The sequence below is a fragment of the Culex quinquefasciatus genome, chromosome 2 (assembly GCF_015732765.1).
Source record: "Culex quinquefasciatus strain JHB chromosome 2, VPISU_Cqui_1.0_pri_paternal, whole genome shotgun sequence".
In the NCBI taxonomy this organism is placed as follows: Eukaryota; Metazoa; Arthropoda; class Insecta; order Diptera; family Culicidae; genus Culex; species Culex quinquefasciatus.
This window is the reverse complement of record NC_051862.1, coordinates 150,600,891-150,608,693: the sequence shown is the minus strand read 5'-3', so window position 1 is coordinate 150,608,693 and position 7,803 is coordinate 150,600,891. Positions and strand designations below refer to the sequence as shown.

At 35.4% G+C, this 7,803-nt stretch overlaps 1 protein-coding gene across 2 annotated transcripts in view; it reads left to right on the top strand.

The window, feature by feature from the left end:
• The first annotated feature begins 1,557 nt into the window (after nucleotides 1-1,557).
• LOC6032953 overlaps nucleotides 1,558-7,803 on the top strand; it is a 357,638-nt gene continuing 351,392 nt past the window's right edge. For both annotated transcript variants that reach the window (XM_038258180.1, XM_038258179.1), the window contains exon 1: nucleotides 1,558-2,449. The gene's annotated coding sequence lies outside the window, so the exon portion shown is untranslated. The remainder of the gene's footprint in view (nucleotides 2,450-7,803) is intronic.

The following is a 7,803-nucleotide window of genomic DNA, read 5'->3' as shown; positions in this document are numbered from 1 at the left end:
TGAGTAATGAGTAACGAGTAATGAGTAATGAGTAAAGAGAGCAATTCTCTACCAAAACCGGAAATGGATTTTATTTGTATTTTTTTATTTGGCTCAAACTTTGTGGGGGCCTTCCCTATGACCAAAGAAGCCATTTTGCATCATTAGTTTGTCCATATAAATTTCCATACAAATTTGGCAGCTGTTCATACAAAAATGGTACGTAAATATTCGAAAATCTGTAACTTTTGAAGGAATTTTTTGATCAATTTGGTGTCTTCGGCAAAGTTGTAGGTATTGTTAAGGACTATTTAGAAAAAAATAGGTACACGGAAAAAAAAATTCCCGATTTTTTTATTAACTTTTTTTTCACAAAAACTCAAATTCCCAAAATACGTATTTTTTGATTTTCGAGATTTTTTGATATGTTTTAGGGGACAAAAATCCGCAACTTTTGAGCTATAGAGAAACATGGTCAAAAAATCTGCCGCCGAGTTATGATTTTTTGAAAAACTGGTGATTTTTGGAAAAAATCGAAATTTCATACATAAAATTTTTTTGACCTCATTTTTTTATGCAAAATTGAATTTGCAATTGAAAATTACTTAACAGATTTTTCGATAAAGGGCCCCGTTTTCAAGATATAGCCACCGAAAGTTTGATTTCAGCGAAATATTTGCAGTTTTTCAATTTTTAAAAATAGTGACCATGACTGACCATTTCTAAAAATATTTTTTTTGAAAAGTTCAGAAAATTTGCTATAAAATTGTCTAAGAGACATTGAAGATTGGACCTCTGGTTGCTGAGATACAGCGGCTTAAAGAAAAAGAAACACGAAAATTGAAGTTTTCTAAGTCTCACCCAAACAGCCCACCATTTTCTAATGACGATATCTCAGCAATTAATGGTGCGATTTTCAATGTTAATACATGAAACATTCGTGAAATTTTCCGATCTTTTCGAAAAAAATATTTTGAAAAAAATTAAATCAATACTAGCATTTTTAATGGACATAATATTCAATGTTTGGCCCTTTTAAAATGTTAATCTTGGTATTGTACCTACAACTTTGCCGAAGACACCAAATTGATCAGAAAATTCCTTCAAAAGTTACAGATTTTCGAATATTTACGTACCATTTTTGTATGAACAGCTGCCAAATTTGTATGGAAATTTATATGGACAAACTAATGATGCAAAATGGCTTCTTTGGTCATAGGGAAGGCCCCCACAAAGTTTGAGCCAAATCAAAAAATACAAAAAATAAAAATGGTCGAAATCGGCCGGTTTTGTAGAGAATTGCTCAAGAGTAAAGAGTAAAGAGTAAAGAGTAATGAGTAATGTGTAATGAGTAATGAGTAATGATGAATGTTCAGAGTATTGAGTAAAATTTTAGTTTCCACTTTTCTGGCACCCCTGACCAGGTTCGGCTCTGGCCGGGTAGGGTGTGAGGCTCGTCAACTACACTCCGTCTCACTCTCTATCGTCGAAACTCTCTCTCTCATCCTGGACCATCGTGCAGGACCAGAGGATGTCCTCGGAGCAGATCACCGACGGAGGTTCAGTTTTGCAGAGATTTTCGACCCATTCGGATGCTGAACCAGCGGAACTCGTCGTCGCGGGCGTGGTATCACCAGTGAGGATTCTTATTCTCAGCTCTTGTGGATTTTGACTTGCTGGAAGGGTGACAGCAGGTGGTGTGTGTGTATGTTCTAATCTGACCTTCCTCAGAGGGAGTCACCTCTTGCTGCCAATTTGGGCTCCCGGAAGAGGAAGTAGGGCGCGTTCCGGTCGCAATCAGACCGTCCGGAAGCTTGTCCGTTCCGTGTTTTCTGTGTTCCGTCGTCATCGATTTGTGCTTTGACAGGCGGGAGTGAGTGAGAAGCAAGTTTGTGCCCCAGGAATACGTATTCACGGTAATAAAAAGGGAGAGAAGCAGCGAAGAGAGCGAGAGAAGGATAAAGATAGCGTGTTTCGCACGGAAGAGTGAAGCGTCCGGAGTGGAACCAAAGCAAGGACTCGCGTAACGTTACGCAGCATCCAGAGTAGAGGAATTCTGTGCGGTGGGTGGTGTGTTGTTGTCGTGGTCACCCCACTTGGTCCTGTAGGAAGAGGGTGGCAATTACTGAGTGTGTCCAATCGTGTAGTATTTTGTGTGATATCTTCTCTTGCCAAAGCTGAGAAGCTCAACCGAAGCGTTTCGTGCGGCCAAAGATTGGGGAAAAAGTTTCTCGGAACAAAGTTTCCCTCAAAGTGGTCATTTTCCGCCGGAGTGTGAGTTAACCAGGAGTTCGAGCCCATAATCGAAAATATTTGTGCGCGCCACCACCTTCAATCAAGTGGACTATTGGGATTTTGGGAAATCGGTCCGGAAAGGCCATCAGGAGGAAAACTTTCCCTCGCAGAATCGGCGAGCATTCTTGTTAAGGGAATTCGGATACGCCGCTAGAATCATTACTGAAAAAAAAAGGTGGGTGGCAATTTTCTTCCCCCGTTCCACACATTTCCCAAAAAAAAAAACACCAACGAGTCAAAAAGAAAATTCGTTATTTATCTCACGTTTTTCCTAATTTCACCTTCAGTTCATGCTCTGTGCGGGGTGTTTGGTTCACTTATTTTACACAACCTTCTTCAGCAAATTAGTTTTGACAAACTTTGGCAAGGCGGCTGGAAAGTTTTCTCGCCCAACGAGCTCAGTAAATTTCACGCGAGAAGCGTGGGTGGTGGAGTTTTGATGGTTTTGTTGAACAGTAAAAAAATAAAAATAAAAAAGTAGATAAAAGATTGTTTTTATATGACAAGCCAAAAACATTTTCACTTGTTTAGAATGTATCACAATTTTATTTTTTCTAATTTCTAAAATATATATTTTTTCACTGTGCTATCAGCGCTGTTTTCATCGGCGAGTTGTTTAGCTGGAAATTGAACGGACGAGAAAATAAGCTGTTTGTTGGACGGGTATGTCAACGTTAATGACTTTTCCAGGAGCAAGTTAATACGTTTTGCTACGCAAAAAGATAAGCGCGTACTTTTAATTATCAGAATAATTTTTGTCAAGTTATTTGAGCTGTAATAATCTGCGATTTTCCATATTTTTCTTGTTAATTGTAACAAAATTGTTATGATTAATCTTTTAAATTTGATTCAAACCTGATTTCAGGACAACAAAATTATCAATCTCAACTCAAATATGTTGTCTTTCGACCATAAACTAAATGAGATATTAAATCAAGTTCTGCAACGACTAACCTCCTCCCTTTGATTGTTTAAGCCGCCAAGACAAGTGTCAACCTTCAAAACAGCACCGAAAAGTATTCTTCTTTTATGCACCCATTTCAGTGCTGAAAAAACAGAAATGCGTTTCGATTCTGTTGTTTTTGGTAGAGAAGAGATGACCGATTCGTCCTTCGAGATTGATAAGAATATTAAGAAGTTTTGCGATGGAACTGTAAAAAAAAATATTCGTATTAAAAATCTCCCAAATGATAAAAACAATAAAATATTGAAAAAACTAAAATGGAGTCGTCATGCAATAATGTTTCTTACCAGAGTTAAGTTGTTCATTATTTCAGCCACTGCTTTTCTAAAATAAATTTTAATAATTATAAAAAATGCAATGTAAAATTAGTTAGTTAGTTTATTTTGTGTTTTACTCATCATTAATCATTTCATTGTCCAGCACTAGAAAAATGAACAAGTTTTCTTTGAATCAACGCAAATGAAAACAAAAAATGCTTCATTTCTTATATTAGTCTCGTGTTTTTGTATAATTTTAGTCAGGAAAAACATAGTTTAGAATAAAGTTGTTTCAAGGCTTTTTTTAGAAACGAAAAAAAATCCTATTGAACAAATGCAATTTTTTGAATGTTTAGCTGTATAAACTATAGAATTCAAACCAATGATAATTTTCTATTTAAATTTTACAGTTGAACTTGGATTCCGAAGATGCATACAAAACTTAAGGCATTTTTGTTAATTTATTGTTTCTTCTGTTTTTAAAGCAGTATCTAACGGTAAGGAGGAAGCAAAATATTATAAATCGAAAACACTCGTGGAAGATTTATACGTAGAAAGTTATGTTTCAACTTCCTGATTAAAAATATGATAATCTCAAAATATTCTATCGGTGAAAATCATGTTTTCCAGAAAAAAATGTGTTTCTCATATTAATGGAGACGCATGACACTAAATAAAAATTAAAAAATGATTGAAATGTATTTATTTCGACAGTTTATGTTAATTAAAGGTAAAATAAATGTAAAACATTTTGAAACCCGTCATACAATAAGGCTTATTAAAAAAATATTGAAATTACCTGAGCCACCATGCGCCTCCTACTATGGAAAAACGCAATTTTCACCGATAGAATATTTTGAATCGAACATTTTCACATTCAGAAAAGTAAAACTCATTTTTCTACGTATAAATTTCCCATAAGTGTTTTCGATTTATAGTTTTTTGCTTAGTCCATGCGTGTATCTTCAAACCATTTGCCACCAACATTATTTTTGACAATTTTGGAATAAGAAGTCAACATTTTCATTGGTTGGTAGTAGTGGGTCCATCCCGGAAATTTCCTGGACAGATTTCCGGGATTTTTCCAAAACTGGGAATTTCAGAATGCCGGGAATTTTTATATTTTGTCTTAAAAACTCTCAAAATTTAAAAAATATCAAATTTTGATCTGGAAATTCTGATTTGATTGTGTAAAAGATAAACTGTTTACTACTTAGTAATTTATAAGAATTTTAAAGCATTAAAATTTGTATTCGGCATATATCAGCATAAATTTGGCTGATTAGGGAACATTGTTAAATTTTAATTTACAGATCCGCAAAATGCCAAACGCCTTGAATATTTTAATTAATAAAGACTGGGTCTTATGTTTATATAAATTAAGCATATTAAATGTGGTAAATAGAATCATATTTAATTAGGTTTCATCAAACACCAGCACCCTGGTAAATCATGACAAATTGAACTAATTAAGACAGCTGTTTAAGCCAACTTTTTGTATAATGTTTTGATTTTTTATTGATTTCGGTTAAATCAGGAGCAGAACAATAAAATTAGTACTCTGATTTACAAATTTATTGCTCCAAAATCTCCTATACTTATTAAGACTGTAGTCCCGATTTCCTAAGTTGGCGGTAGTGATGTTTGTCATAGAAAAATCGAAAAACTATGAGAAAAAATGCAATTGACCAACAAGTTATAACCATAGGCGTATAGTCTATGAAACTCCTTAACTTTTTACCTGTAAGAGTATGGGTGTTGGAGGCTGTTGCAAAAAGATATTAAGGTTTTAAAATAATCCATTTTTAACAGTAATTTGCAAAAGCTATGAGAAAAAGTCAAACCAATCCTAGATATCTATAGCACATTTTGAAGTGCTTCAAAAGACCTTTCGAATGCATCTTAGAGAGTTGGAATTGATCAAGTTTTACACAAATGGGAGCAATTTTAAGATTTTTCATGTTTTTAGGACCTCAAACTTCAATGCCCGTTTTACCCCACTTCCCTTTGTCGTAGAGGGCTCATATTTGGCATGAGTTCATCTCATGTATAGAAAAACAAACGCTGAAAGTTTCATCCAAATCGGAGCACCTCGATACGACCTCTAAAACAAACCGAGCAAAATCTATAAATACTGTCTCTTAAAGATAATTTGTGAAATATGTTTTATTTAAAACATGAAATTCATGAACTGGTGTCATTTTATTTGTTGTTGCTTCCTGTTTTACTTTTTAATTTTTATAGAATTTTTTAAACTTTAATAGTTATGTCATATACAAAGAAATAAATAAAGCAAAATCTGTAAATATAAAAGACTTATTTTATTTGAATCACGTTGTATTAAAAATGATAATCTTTTAAAATTCATGGCGCACCAAATAAACAAAGAAATCAATTTTATTTTTTTTTAAAGCTATCTAAAAATGCTGTCATTGTTGAAGTTTAGATTATCACCATTTGATGGTATTGAGTAATTCTATGATTTTAAGCTTGAAAGACATTAAAAACATAAAAAAAAAACAGATTTTATGACTGTTTAGTAAATTTCCAGGGATTTAAACTATTTTTTCCTGTTACCTGGAAAAATTGAACGCCCTAGTTTCTGTGCACCCTTGATTAAGTTTTTTGTACTTTTTTTGGTTTGTTATTAAGCCATTAACAATTGTCTTGTCATAACTGATTTCTGACAGTTTCATTTGTGGCGACCCATACGCCCCAAACTTCCCCTACACTGTAGGAAGCAGAGACGCCGATTAAAAAGACACGATCGTACTTTTTTATCTGTGTTATCTTCTATGGCACACTCTGCAACTTCGATTGGCTTGTAGGCTGATCGCAACGCATACAACACCGACCAATCAATAAAAGACCTTCGTCCGAATAGGACGCTTGTAAGAGTTCGGGTTATACGAGGTTCTAACTTTCGTCCGAAATACATCATTTGATATAGTGCTTAACACTATAACTGGTGACCCCGACGTAATCATACCACTTTAAGTGAACTTAAAAAATTTAGCGAATCCAAACATTCCCTCTCGATGAAACTTGATCGACAATATCGATTAAACAAATCCACATTCAGTGAACCAAAGTCAATTCAATCAACCACCTTTGGTGAACCTTATCAATCATCAAAGTTAAGACAACCCACCTGGAGTGAACTTGTTCAAGCGAAGAAAACCACTTCAAGTGAACCAAAATTCTCAAAAATACCACATTTAGTGAACCTTTACAAACTAATTTAACCAGCAAAGATCTGAACTATCAACCCGTTAGCATTCAACGTATTCATATCCACGATCAAAAATCGTCAAACCGATTTCTTATCGATACCGGCGCAGACATTTCAATAATTCCGCCCACATCGAAAGATTTACTTAATGTAGCGAAATTACACCAACTTTTTGCAGCTAACGGTAGCCCTATCCAAACTTATGGTACGAAGCGTTTGACCGTCGATTTAGGTTTTCGCCGTCCTTTTGTTTGGATTTTCACTATTGCTGACGTCAAGAGTCCCATCATCGGCGCAGATTTTTAAAACATTACGATTTATTGGTGGACCTTCGTCGAAGCAAGTTGATCGACAACACGACTAAGTTGGAAATTTGTAACATCAACGCCGTGTCCGAACCTTCGATTAAAACGTTCGACACAAATTCGCCATTCGCTGAAATTCTAAAAGAATATCAAGACTTAACCATACTTGATATGAACCATAAGCCCACTAATGCAAACATCATGCATCAGATCATAACCACTGGACAGCCCGTGTTTTGCCGCCCACGAAGATTGCCCATTGACAAACTAAACGAGGCCAAAGCAGAATTCAATTTTTTGTTAGAGCAGGGCATTTGTCAGCCTTCAAAAAGTTGCTGGGCTAGCCCTCTACATATGGTGAGAAAATCGAACGGGAAATGGCGACCGTGTGGTGATTATAGGAATCTAAACGCTATCACTGTTCCCGATCGGTATCCTGTACCACACATACAAGATTTTTCGAATATTTTACATGACAAAAAGATTTTTCATGTATCGATTTGCAACGCGCGTATCATCAGATCCCTGTCGCGCCGGAAGACATTCCAAAAACCGCCATTACAACTCCTTTCGGCCTTTTCGAGTTTAAATACATGACATTCGGACTTAGAAACGCAGGTCAAACCTTACAGAGACACCTGCATGGCATTCTCGGAGATCTAGAATTTGTTTTCCCTTATGTCGATGATCTCTGTATCGCCTCTGTCAATATTGAGCAACATAAGGATCACCTTCGTACGGTATTCGAACGGTTGAGGCAAAATGGTCTCA